This window comes from Tursiops truncatus, chromosome 17 (genome assembly GCF_011762595.2).
Source record: "Tursiops truncatus isolate mTurTru1 chromosome 17, mTurTru1.mat.Y, whole genome shotgun sequence".
Lineage (NCBI taxonomy): Eukaryota > Metazoa > Chordata > Mammalia > Artiodactyla > Delphinidae > Tursiops > Tursiops truncatus.
In genome coordinates this window covers 60,376,635-60,390,642 of record NC_047050.1, presented here as the reverse complement: position 1 = coordinate 60,390,642, position 14,008 = coordinate 60,376,635, and the positions used below count along the sequence as shown (strand labels likewise).

At 42.2% G+C, this 14,008-nt stretch overlaps 1 protein-coding gene across 6 annotated transcripts in view; it reads left to right on the top strand.

Moving 5' to 3' along the window:
* SNTB1 (syntrophin beta 1) overlaps nt 1–14,008 on the top strand; it is a 228,391-nt gene that overhangs the window by 16,480 nt on the left and 197,903 nt on the right. The window lies entirely within an intron of this gene.

Genomic DNA, 14,008 nt, shown 5'->3' with positions numbered 1-14,008 from the left:
CTGCCACTGCGTCCTTCCACGCTGGGTAGAAGTAGGGTGCTTGCTTGCAGGGCAGGCTTCATCTCTTTCCTCATCAGCCCCGTCCCCCCAGGCTGGAATAGTTAGACTTTTGGGGGCCGGTCCCAGGTCTTGGGAGCCTCCCACTTCCCAGGTTCTCTCTGTCAGGTTTCATATCCAGACTGGTCTCCTTCATCTTTGGCTTTCCTCTCCAGTCTTTCTAACACATTTACAGATTCCACCCCTTGTTTTAAGTTAAATATGTCCCCTCTAAATTCTTGTGTTGAGGTTCTATCCCTCAATACTTCAGAATGTGACATGGAAATAGGCTCCTTGCAGATGCAGTTAGTTAAGATGAGGTCATACTGGAACAAGGTGGGCCCTGACTTGTATCCTCATGCAAAGGGGAAATTTGGACATGGACACACACACACACACACACACACACACACACACACACACACACACAACCTTGTGAACATGAAGGCATAGATTGGGGTGATGTTTCTACAAGCCAAGAAACTCCAAAGATTGTTAGCATGAAACTGATTCTCCCTCATGGCCCTCAGAAGGAACCAACCTGGCCAACACCTTGATTTCAGACTTCTGGGCTCCAGAACTGTGAGAGAATAAGTTTCTGTTGTTTAAGCCACCCGTTTGGGGTGCTTTGTGATGGCAGCCCTAGCAAACAAATGCACCCGCTATAGGAGGTTTTAGAATAAATTCCATTAAAATTTGGCAAGGAGTTTAAGGAGTGGGTGCATGGTCACTGAGTTCTAGCACATTTTTTTCTCTTTGTCAAATGTCTGATGACACCATCTGTCTTTTCTAAGTGTTCAAATAAATTCCTCATCACCTCTAGGTGTGTAAGTCAGCACCAGTAGGGCTGAGCAATGGTAAAGGCTGTTGCAGGTTGATCTGTGCTCATGAAATAGGTGGGAACTAGCTCTCTGTTATGATGCATACAGCACTGCAAAGTTTTGCTCTCATGCATCTTAGCCTTGCTGTGAGTACTGTTACTTGGAAGCAATTTCTCTACTTTCTGGCTGTGTCAAAACCTGATATCCACGCTACTGGAATAAATCATTAATGTCATTCCCCAAATGTTCACATATACGGTTGCTGGATGCAATACAGTTATTTGATTTAAATAATTTAAGTATAAGTATGTCCCAAATACTGCGTGGGACATAGTTAGGCTAAAAAATTGGGCTGCTTACCTGAAAGCCAAGTTTAACTGGGCATCCTGCATTTTGATTTGGTAAAGCTGGGAACCCAATTTACATTGCTTTCAACATTGTAGCCTTAAAGCCAGCCAGTGACAAAACCATGAGTCACTGGAGTAAGCCAATCAGAGGGTGGATCATTTAGAAAGGATTTTGTAAAGATACAAGTAAACCAAGAAGCTGCTCAGAAGGTGTGGCTAAAACCTAATATTACCACTGTGACCTGAAGTAGTTCTCATCTGAAAATTGAAGAATTGGCATCTTGATGCTGTAGGTGTAAAACTAATTAACAAGATTGTTATTACTAACAACCCCCCCCTTTACATCTTTACCCTGATTTCTTTCTAGCATGTCATACCCATAGTACTTCTATTCCTTAGTACAGCTGGCCTTCAGTATCCCTGGGGGATTGATTCCAGGACCCCTGTGAATACTAAAATCTACTGATGCTCAAGTCCTTTATATAAAACGGGGTAGTCTAGGCAGCCTTTGGTATCTGCAGGTTCCACATCCGTGGATACAAGGGCCAAATGTATGTATGTATGTGTGCGTGTATATATTTATATATAGTGCATATATTGTATATTGTTTATTGGTTTCTTGTCAGATTCCTTCTGTTGGAGGCTCTATTCCCAGTGCCTAGAGGATTACTTGGAATTCAGTAGACACTCAGTAAATACTAGTTAAACTGAATGAATGAATGCGTAAATGGCATTCTTTAAGTAACCCAAGGCTTTACAGAAGACCCTTTAGTTAGTCAATTTAAAAGAAAGGCTGACCCTCTGAGCTTTCTATGTGAAGGTCTGAAAATTTTCTGCTGTTGTGAATTAATTTGGGCTAGTGGGGGCTGAGAGCATGGTGGGAGAAATTTAGAGATGGAAAGGTCCTTTTTTCAAAACTTTCTAGCATTCCGTTCCAAGTTTTTGAGTTGTGTCAGGCTGCAAGACATTGTATGGTCTAAAGGACTTCTCAAAGTCTCTGCAGCTTCTTGCTAACTAGTAGTGAAGTTAACCTTCTTAATACTGAATTCACCAGCCATTTCCTGGTTCCTCCAGTTGGTTTCGTGAAGGGGAACAGAGGCATATGGGAAGAAAAGTTTCATCGCCTGGATCTTACCCTATTATTGCCATAACTAAACCAGTTGCAGGATTTTTTCTTTTCCGTGGCATTAAAAAAACATGATCATGCTTGACCGATATTAAAAATAAGTTGAAGCATATATTTATCATTGAGAAAGACACTGTGAGCTAGTCACACTTATGAAAGTCCTTTCATGTGCTTCAAATAGCAAATATGTAAAGATGAAAAAACACCTAATAATTTTTTCGTTCCTTGGCAGCAGCATTAACATTGAGATTAAATCTTTGGTTGTTAATGTGTTCTAGAATCTTGTAAATAGGATTTTTTAAAAATCACCTTAAAAAAATCTGTATTTGACTAGTTAAAACAAAGTGGGGTTTGAAGTTAAACAGGCTGAGTTGCCGTTGCGCAACTCCCCGGACCCTCACTGCCTAAATCTTCATAATTCCAGTTATCAGAAGCCAAGGACTCTGGAAGAAAAAAAAAATGTTTTTGAACTAGAGTTGGTCCCTTGAGTGGAACACTTAATAGATTGTATGCTGAGAGATTACCTTTGGGGACAGCATTTGTTCGTGGGCACCCGGTGTCCTCTCTCTTAGATCTTGCCTTATCTTTTCAGCAGCACGATTAGAAGTGGCGACTGCAGTCGCAGTGGAAAAATCCAGCAGGAGGTTATCATATTTAATGTTTCGGAAAACTTCCTTTTGAAGGCGATAACAGTATTTCTTAATCACCGTACTGCTGGGCAAGCACAGGTGTGTTGCATACCGTTAAACCACTCTCTCCTTACGACATAATGTTGTTCTTTGAAAGTATTTGGCTCTCCTTCTACCTCTTTTTCCTCCCACCCCCTCTTTATGCCAAAGAAGGCACATTTCCCAGACTTACTCTCCACACCGAGCAAGGTGTTCTTTCAGAAATCCCGGATGATTTTTTTTTTTAACTCATTCCATTCCAGTTGCATTTCCAAGCTCATGATGCATGTTTCTTATTTGGTTTCAGTCCACACATTTTGACTGAGCATCTCCTGTGTAATGAGCATTACAGCAGCTTCCAGAGGTAGAAGCAAGTCCTCGAGGGGCTTCCAATCAATCCACTGGGGGAAAAGACCTACAGAGTAGCCATGTTTTTCTCTTTTCTTGCGCTGCGTTAGGGAGAACCATGGTGTAAACAGATAGCTCAAGCCTAGTAATAAAAAGGGTGGGTTGGAATAGCATTTCAGTCAATTTTGGTCACATTCAAAGTATGAGTCTTGAAAGGCAAGTGAGGGAGAAGCACAGGACTTCTTGATGTGAGTCAGTTAAGAAACATTTTGTAAAACCAGCTACCTTTTAATTTTAACTGCAGGATACAACCCTCAATCTTTGGTCAGCCGTGGGAACCTGCTACAATTTTAGCCTCAACCTACTTTCTTCTTCCTTCATGAACACTAGGCTTTAGCTAAACTCTTCTTCTTACCTCCTAAAAACACTGTACAGTATAGGATCTGCCACAATACTTGGCTAGCAGCAGGTAATTAGTCAATATTTGGAGAATGAGGGAAAAAATCAATATGAATGTAGGTATTTCCTCTTCCATTTCAATTCCAAATTTCTGAGAGAGAGAGGAAATCTGACTGGTATGGCTTGGGTGAGGTGTCTCCCCTTTGTCCAGATAGCTGTGTCTGGGAAATCGTGTCCAGGGCAAGGTGGTCAGTCAGCAGGGGTTTGGAGCATCTGCTCTGGGAAGGGTGTCATGAGTATGACCTGCTGTACTTCTGGGCTTAAGGAGCAGAATTTATTGAGAGATTGTAGAGGATCAAGTATCTGGAAGGAGCAGCAGGGAACAAGGAGTCTGTTGATTTTCCTTCTTCGCCCTTGTAGTTGGACAGAGGTTGAAGGAATGGCCAGCATTGGAAAGAGTTACAAAGGAAGTGGTATTTTCAGGGGAAAGCCAGGCTTCCGTCAGGGCAAGTAGGAGGAGGGAGTGTTTAAGAAAAGATTGAAGATAAGGAGAAAGAATCTTTTTTCACAAGTAAACATAATTCATTTTAGTTTATGCTTAATTATGGGTATTGACATTTTTTTTTCTCGTTATCTCATTGTGATCAGATATGCATTTACTGAATACATAAGACCAAGTCTGCATGGGTAACATTGCTTTTATTTTAAATGATGCATTCCAGTTCCAAACAGTAGTGTTACAAATTGAAGGGAAGTAACCCACTTTTAGGTTGGGATTTACCCATGATTGTTGAATGACTCAGTGAAAAGTGAGTGAGTGAATGAGTGAGTTAGTATAAAACATAAACTGAGAGTGAGAAGTGGGTGTGTTTGGAAAACTATCAGCTTTATATAATTGACTCTTCTGAGAAATATTTGCTACTCTCTGTTGGTTTGCTGCCAGAGCTTGTTTTCAAATTAACCCAGATTAGTTGTCTCAAGTTAGATAGACAGATTTGCAAAAGCTTTTTAGGCAAATGTACAATTGCATATTATAGGAGAACTATTGATTAGATAAACCAAATAAGAGGAAAATTCTCCCCTTGTAAACTTCCTGTGAAGTGCCCTTGCTGTAAAGACCTGTCCAGGAAGAGTTGCGTAGAAATCAAAGCGAAACTTGTCATCCTTGCTTTTCTTTCTGGGTGGAGAGCAAAAGGTAAACATCATGGTCGAATGGAAAAGTAAATGGATTTTAAATTTTTATGTGTGTTTCCCCAGTTTGAGGTGCTCAGGCTTCATTCAGCTGTACAGTTAAAATTGACAAGACCCCTTAAAATGTGACATAGTCACTCGAGGGTTGAACCTTCCAGTATAGCTATCGGGTGGATGCTTTTGGATGATGACTTTGTTGTATAACATTTGTTATGTTTATATATAAATGCAAGCATATTTATTTATAATTTAAATTATTATTACTTCCTTTGATCCTAAATTATCCTAGAGTATGTATTCATTTAGAGGAGGTAATGTTATGGTTAGCATTTTCCATTTTATTTAGTAGAGGAGTTAACAGTGGGTAAATGTAAAGTGAACTTCTTTCAAATCTTTTTTTCCAATTGATTTTAATTTTTAAAGGGACATTCCTAGGAAAAGAAAATATTCAGTAAATTCTGTAAATGTTGTTCGGAGGAAGGCTTCAAGGACCTGGTCATTGCCTGGTTTTGTGGATTGAATTGTGTTCCCCCAATATTCATATGTTGAAATCCCAACCCCCAGTACCTTAAAAGGTGACCTTATTGGAAATTGAGTTGTTGCAGGTGTAATTAGTTAAGATGAGGTCATACTGGAGTAGGGTGAGCCCATCCAATGTCACTGGTGTCCTTATAAGAAGAGGAAATCTGCGCACTCAGCCATGCATAGAAGGAAGACCATGGAAGAGACACAGGGAGAGGACAGTTATCTACAAGCCAGGGAGAGAGGCCCAGAACAGATCCTTCCCTCACAGCCCTTAGAGGGAACCAACTCTGCTGACACCATAATTTTGGACTTCTGGTCTCTGGAACTGAGAGGCAATGAATTTTTGTTGCTTAAGCCACCCAGTTTTTGATACTTTCTTATGGCAGCTCTAGCAAATGAATCCACTTGGCTATGTAATCTGATGAGCAGGGGTGGCTATACAGGGTGCCGTGGGTCCCCCCTCGCTAGAAACTGACTTTCATTTTGGAAATTGCAGTTCCATACCCCACCTCCTGGTATTTCCCTTCTTCTCTTTAACATCAGACATTTATAATGTCTGATGAGGCTGAGTTGTGATATAATAATTTTCCAGGGAAGTCTATTGTATAGTCTGAAACTTCCTAAATAAGAATGGATCCCTTCCCTGCGTTGCAGAATTCATAAAAAGAGGCAGGTTGAGAGGGCATTGATAAGGTACAGAACTAGTAGAGAGGCTGGATTCTTGCTTTGGCTCTAGCTGTTAGCTGTGTGGCCTTGGACAGCTCACTTCTCTGAGTCTCAGTCTTTTGATTTGCAAAACAGAAGATCTTCTCTATCTTTTTGTGACTGTGAATGTAAATTCAAAAATCTAGACTACATAAGACAAAGTAAGCATACACGTAATCATAACATTTAATAGCCTTTTTCCACTTTCGTATTCTCCAAATAAAAATGCCGTTGGTTACAAAAAAAAATTGCAAAGTACAGAACACCTTATAATGAATATCACAGCCTTCTGCTTCAGCCTAGTTTTAACTAGTTTTAAAGTGAAGAATCCCCACCCTCCTTAACTTCCAGCTCACTTCCCAGAGGAAACCACTTTGAACACTTGCCATATTTAGCTCTTTTAGTGGTTACCACCCTATCTTTAATGATATGTTTATGCTACATTTCCTTGATGATCAGGTCCAGACATTAGCTCTTCACTCCCCAACGCTTACTAGTTTTAAAGTGAAGACTCACTGATTCAGCAGACATTCCTAATGCCTGTAGGTCAACAGAGTCTCACTCTCTGTGGATCTAATTTGAGAACAGAACTCTAGCTTCAGTCAAAGGGAAACCAGGGATTAGATGATTTCCACAGGGCATAAGACAAGATGTCGGGAAGGAGTTTGGTTTAATTACTCAGCCTCAAATTGGGCCTGAACTGTTATGTTTTTACTCCTTTCTCTTTTTTAATATTTTTTAAATTTATTTTTTATTTTTGCCTGTGTTGGGTCTTCGTTGCTGCGTGCGGGCTTTCTCTAGTTGCGGCGAGCGGGGGCTGCTCTTCGTTGCGGTGCGGGCTTCTTATAGTTGTGGCTTCTCTTTTTGCGGCACACGGGCTCGAGGCGCGCGGGCTCAGTAGTTGTGGCGCATGGGCTTATGTGCTCTGCAGCATGTGGGATCCTCCCGGATCAGGGCTAGAACCCGTGTCCCCTGCATTGGGAGGCGGATTCTTAACCACTGCACCACCAGGGAAGTCCCTCCTTTCTGTTTTTCTGCACATATTTATTTTAAAAGAAGTAAAATAAAACAAAATATTGTGTGTTATTTTTATAAAAAGGAAAAGTATCTACCCTGATAGCTCATCATTGATTAAAAAAGAAATTAAGAGATACTTGACAGGTTAGATGCTTGGTTCTTAAATACTAACCCAGCTGCTCTGAAAGGGTCAATTGGTGTTCATTTGTGGCACTAGTTTGATTTGGTTTTGCAACTTCCCTTTTCTGGAAAATTGCAATTGGCTATCCAAAGAGTAAGATACGGAGTTGAAGAAACCATTACTGTTTCTTGGAAACACAGCATTTCTGCAATACAGATTTTTCTGGAAATGCTATTAAGTAAATGACATTGGCTTATAATTTAGAAAACCTCTTTTTCATCCATGATGGCAATAAAATACATTTTACAAAGGTTGTCATGTTGACAACTTGGGGTTTCTTTGAACCTGTTCAAATAATCTGACGCGTCTGCTGTTCATTTCTAACTCTTGATCACGTTAGATGTCTCATCAAAGTGGAGACGGGAAACACTGATGTTAATGGAGTTTCGAATTTAACTATCATATATACCATAGCCACATATTAAGATATACATTAAGCCACATAGACCATAGCCACATAGATACATACTAACTCATAGCTTAAAGGGAGATATTAAAGGATGTGTCTACAAATGAGACAAACAAATTTGGTGGTGAGGTGAAAAGAAATGTAGAAGGAAGGGTTGGATTTTCAGCACTTTTTTCTATTTACCAACCCTCTTTCTGGAAACTCTCTTAGTTCATCCACCAGGGATCAAACCTGGGCCCTCAGCAGTGAAAGCATGGAGTCCCAACCACTGGACCACCAGGGAATTTCCTGTCTTGCCTTGTTGACTTCATAATAGCACTCTTTCCGACTTCTCCTGTTCTACCACCTATCTTTTTTTGGTAGATCATCCCCTATATGTCCCTAATAGGCTTTGGCAAGTGTCCATCTGTAATCTACTTCTTTTCTTCTTTCATAGTTCTAACTGTTATTTATTTGCACACAATTCTTAGATCCCTTTCTCTAGCTGCTGCTCCTATCCTGAACTTCCGGCATGCCAGCTGGACATTCCTGCATGAGTGACCCGGAAATTTCTCAAATGAGACATGCCCCAAACAAAATCGTCATTTTTCACTCTTCTGTTCAAACTTAACCTCCTCCCAGTGCCCTTCAGTTGGGTTACAGACTCATGCTTTGCCCACTTATCCAACCCAGGAAACGGAGGCTTGGGCTCTGCCCCTGCCCATCTCTCAGAGTTCAGTTCATTCTACCCACACAGTTTGCAAATCCTGATGCTTCTTTCTGTGCCCACTGTTCTTGTCCTAGTCAGGTCTTATCATCCTGTTTCTAGGCTGTAGCAACATCTTCATAGTTGGGCTGTCAGTCATCAGCTTCCGTAATCCTCCATTATTTAATTTTATTTTTTGCCAGAACTGTTTCACTTAGTAGGTGTTGTGATCATGTCATCTCCCTGCTCAGAAATCCTTGGCTAGATCCCTAGTGACTATCAGGCTACAACCGAAACTTCACAGCCTGACATCCGCCATTTCTTCATCTGTCCCCACTGGACCTGGCACCCAGTAGACGCCTGATGAATAAATGAATAATGAATGAAAGAATGACCAAATGAATGACTCAACAGGTATTGAGCGCCAAAGATACACTCGTCTCATGCTGCCAGGAAAGCTGTTTCCCTCCTTCTAGAATGGATGAAATGGTATCCAGTGTGTCATCACTGTGCACTTTCTCATGACTATCCAGACGTGATCAGTTTCCTCTCAGTTTGTGACTGGGGGATGTGTTATTCACACCACAGTCACAGCAGTTAGTATCCGTCATGGTTATTTACGTGTGTGCTGGGTATTCACCGAGAATTGGACCTTTTAGGGCAATGAAGACTCAACCCCGAACACAAAGCTTGGTGCACATGGGAAATCATCCCTCATTTGAATTCCCACCACCACTGATTTCTTTCAGACTCTCAGTATCTCTCACCTGAAGTTCTATAATAACTTCATAGGCGTTTTCCCTGTCTTCACTCTCTCATCCTAAAATCTACTCTTCACAGCCCTGCTAGGTTAATTCTTTTGACCTAAAAATGAAAAGTTTGCAAAAGTGTGAGAACACTGATGAAATCAGAGGTCGGGATTCTTGATTTAGAGGTTGTTGCCCTTTTGAAAGCATCTGAAGTTTTCCCTGTTTTGGTAACTCTGATGGTTTTAGAGATGTAGGCACCCTAGGTTGCAAAATGAATAGAATGTCATTTTGTGGGGCATGGGAGATCTTTCAATAAATTTTAGCTGCCTAACCATTTTGCAGTATTTGTACTTTGAGAGTAAATATAGAGTTAAGAGGAAGTGTTCCTGGGAGCAGGAAGGAGGCATGTCTAAGCCTAAAGTGAGCCTAATAAGTGTATTTCCCCTGCTAAGGGGTCTTGGAAATTACCTGAGTTGTAGCATATAAATACGGTTATTGCAGCTTGACGAGGTTATGTTCACATGCACATAGAGTGTGGACTGACGCAAATGACTGGACTTTGTCAGCAGAGCTGAAGTTTGCAGGACAGCTAAATAAGTTGGAGACTTGAGAAAGGGAGAGTTCTGAGAAACATCCATCTCACCAAAGCGTTTCTGCTGCTACTGCAGATGCCACTGTGAATTGGAATTGCTTATTACTTCAGTCACTTTCCATAGTGCTTTGGGGGATACCATTGCCTTTGTATTATCTAAGTCTGTTCCTGCCACCAGTGACCGGAAAGCCTAGGGCATTTTTATTTTTTATTTTTTTTGCGGTACGCAGGCCTCTCACTGCTGTGACCTCTCCCGTTGCGGATGGACGCACAGGCTCAGCGGCCATGGCTCACAGTCCCAGCCGCTCGGCGGCATGTGGGATCCTCCCGGACCGGGGCACAAACCCGTGTCCCCGGCATCGGCAGGCTGACTCTCAACCACTGTGCCACCAGGGAAGCCCCAAACCTAGGGCATTTTAACAGGCAGCCTGTTACTTGAGAGTTGGCTTCATGTTCCCTGTACTAAAGTAGACATTCCTCCTGGGATTTAACCTCCTGTGCAAAGCCTGAACCACTTCGGTAGGAAAAATGTGGCCCTAATCATGTTTGCCAGTCACCCGTGGCTTGCAAAGTACTTAATGCTTATTAACTCATTAATCTTCTCCATGAACCCTGTGAGGAAGGTAGATGTCAAGTCGTGTTTTCTTCCTTCCAGGGGTTGTGAATTCGAAACACAGATTTGCACAGGCTGTAGAAGCACATGTATGGCCAATCTTGGGAAGTGACCGTACCATTTTGAGCTTTGTGAAATCAACATATTTTAGCAGCTGATTCTTTTTTTTCTGGTAACTCCAAGACGGCTCTTTAAAGCCACCAAGCAAAAGTCCTCATTGAGTAAATCTAGCAAGGAGACATGGGCTGAAAAATAAAACTTGAAGCAACAGCGACTGTTGGATGGGGTGGGGAAGAGATACTTACAACATCAGGACCATGACGCATGACCTTGAGGTTGTTCCAAATTCAACATGTTTTATCAGTTTTTTGAGGCTCCTGTTTATCCAAGGGGTAAGGGTTAGTTTAACCAACTGTTTTCTAATCTCCTTAAAAATATTTATGAATAAACCATGGCAGGTGCTCTTTTAAGAGACCCAGTCTCTGGCTTCGGAGAGTTCTTTTCTTCATTCTAAATCTGAGCAGTAGAAATGCATCCTAGTTGAAGATTGGGATTAAATGCTTATAGCTGAAGCTGGGATATTATTCCTACTTCTAGGTAAGAGTGTTATTTCTGTCCCTTAGATCCATAAATTGAAGGTGATTTCTGAGGATCTGCCCTGTCACAGGGCCTGATTTTAATCAACGTGCTTCTCAGATAACCATATTGCCGTCTTATTATTTTCCTAATGAAGTATGCAGAGCCCAAGGACATGCAGACTGTTGATTCATCCATGTGTGCATTTATTCATTTCGCAAGTACTTCTTTATTACCCACCATGTGACAACATGTGCTAAGCTCCTGGGGGGTGCTGAGATGGCCAGGCTTAGGAGGAAGAGCAGGTGGGCTATTTAGCTCTAGGTCTCATGTTCATAAAAGGCCTCAAATTAAGACTCCTGACCTTGTTCCCAAATGAAGTTTTATTTTGGCTGTCAATAAGGGTAATTTGTGAAATATAAGCATTTTAGACTGTATGAGGGTTCTGATAATCCTGCTTTGGCAGGTCTTAATTCCATAGCATATTGGGAGTTTCGAAAGAGGAAGTGACCTGGGCCAGGTACCACCTCTGAGAGTTTTTAGGAATGGCTCTGACACCCTTCCTGTGTCTCATTGCCCCCCAGAAGATCAGGCATCCTTTCCCCCAAGAAAGAAAGAAGGTGGTTTGCCGGGATGAAGGAGCATCTCCTGGCAGCAGCCGTGGAAAATAAATATTAGATGGAAGGGGCAAGAGACAGCCTCTGGGGAATAGAACTGAAAAGGTATGGGACATCGTAAAGCCCCCTGGGCAGTTAAGGGCACAGTGAGACTAGAATGAAGCTTTCCGAATCTGATGTGCTCTTCTCTTTCCTCCGTAGAAGGGGACCTTCAACGAAAGATACTGTGCTTTACCTTGCTGCATGGTCCCCTACATCACTCCTTAGGATACAGGTTGACTTCAATTTGCCCTCCTCTCTCTCCCACACCCTCACTCCTTCTCTCCCTCCCTCCCTTCCTTCCTCCCTCTCTTCCTTTCTTCTTTCCCTCTCATTCTTTCTTTTTGTCTCTCTCACTTTCTCTCCTTCTTGTTTAATTGAGTACATCCTGCTTTATACTTATTGCCAGTGTCTTCTCACTACACTAGTCCATTGTTTCTACTAACAATAGAGGTTGGCCCACATCAAAAGCCAAAAGCTTGGTTTTTATCAGAACAATATTTGTGTTATGTGCTTTGATCTTGCTTGACTCTCCTGCCTGGGGCCAGAGCAGGACTTTATCACAACAGTGAACTTGAGGCTGTGTGTTCTCCTCCCTGGAGCTGGGATGGCCAGGATGCAGTTAGCCTGTTGCAGAATGAGTATCACTTGGACTAAAAACCTGCAACCAGTTTTTCTCAGTAGGTCCCAACTACGTAAGGCAGAGAGGGAGGAAAAGAAAAAACCCACACAAATATTACTCAGTCATTAAAAAGAATGAAATAATGTCATTAGCACCAACATGGATGGACCTAGAGATTGTCATACTGAGTGAAGTAAGTCAGAGAAAGAGAAATATTGTATGGTATCGCTTATATGTGGAATCTAAAAAAGAAATGATACAAATGAACTTATTTACAAAAGAGAAACAGACTCACAGACTTAAGAGAAGGAACTTATGGTTACCGGGGGGGAAGGGTGGGAGGAAGGGATAGTTAGGGAGTTTGAGATTGACATGTACACACTGCTATATTTAAAATGGATAACCAACAAAGACTGACTGTATAGCACGGGCAGCTCTGCTCAATGTTGTATGGCAGCCCGGATGGGAGGGGAGTCTGGGGGAGAATGGATACGTGTGTATGCATGGCTGAGTCCCTTTGCTGTGCACCTGAAACTATCACAACATTGCTGATCGGCTATACTCCAATATAAAATAAAAAGTTAAAAAAAAATAAAACCCACACAAACAAGCAACCCCCTTCTCTGCCTAAAACACAGAGAAGACAAACTAGGCCAGAGTGACTTATTTACCTGCCTGTCCTGTTCTTATTATTTCTCTTTCTTTGGGTTTTAGACAAGTGCAATATGACAAAAGTTTAACTCTGTGTTTTCCCTGGAGTTCCAGAGTTATCTTTGAGCTGCCTGGTGGATAGCACACTCAGTGTGCCAAAGGCTTTTCAAACTCAGCGTGCCAAGACTGCACATACCGTTTTCCTCTAGAAACCTGCTCATCCTCTTCAGTTTTCCAAATCTGCCCCCAAGATCCCAAGCTAGAAACACTGGGTTCAGCCTACACTCCTTTCACGCACCATGTTCTGTCAATTCTCCCGCCTAAACGTCTGTGAATCCAATTACTGCCACCTCTCCACCCTGTACTCCACATGGCTTCCAGGAAGATCTGTCCAAAATGCAAAGCCGAATGTGCCATTCTCCTTTCTAAAAAGCTCTGAGCATCCCCCAGACTCAGAGCATCACGTCTGTACCCGGAAGCATGGTAGAGCCACGCTGCAGCCCTGTCGGGGTTACCTGTAGCCACACTGAGTGTCCGACCAGGCCTTCACGGGGTGTGATCATAAATGCCCCTGTATCTTTGCTCTAGTTAGTTGCATCACCTGGAATATACTTTTACAGCTAGTCACATTCTGCTCGCTCTTTCAGATTCAGCTCAACTCTCTCTACTCTTTATTTTATTTTATTTTATTTTATTATTATTTTTTTGCGGTACACAAGCCTCTCACTGTTGTGGCCTCTCCCGCTGTGGAGCACAGGCTCCGGACGCACAGGCTCAGTGGCCATGGCTCACGGGCCCAGCCGCTCCGCGGCATGTGGGGTCTTCTAGGACTGGGGCACGAACCTGCATCCCCTGCATTGGCAGACGGACTCTCAACCTCTGCGCCACCAGGGAAGCCCATTTCTCTACTCTTTATCAAGTCTTCTAAGGCCTCTCAATCAGTTGGTGGCTTCATCCTTTTACCTGGAGTGTGGCTTACTAGAAAGAACATGAACTTCAGAGTTAGACCAAACAGATCTTGAGAACGCGTTTCACTCTGAATCTCAGTTGTGAGCCCTTTACAGAAACTGTCTTAGATGAATACTTATGTG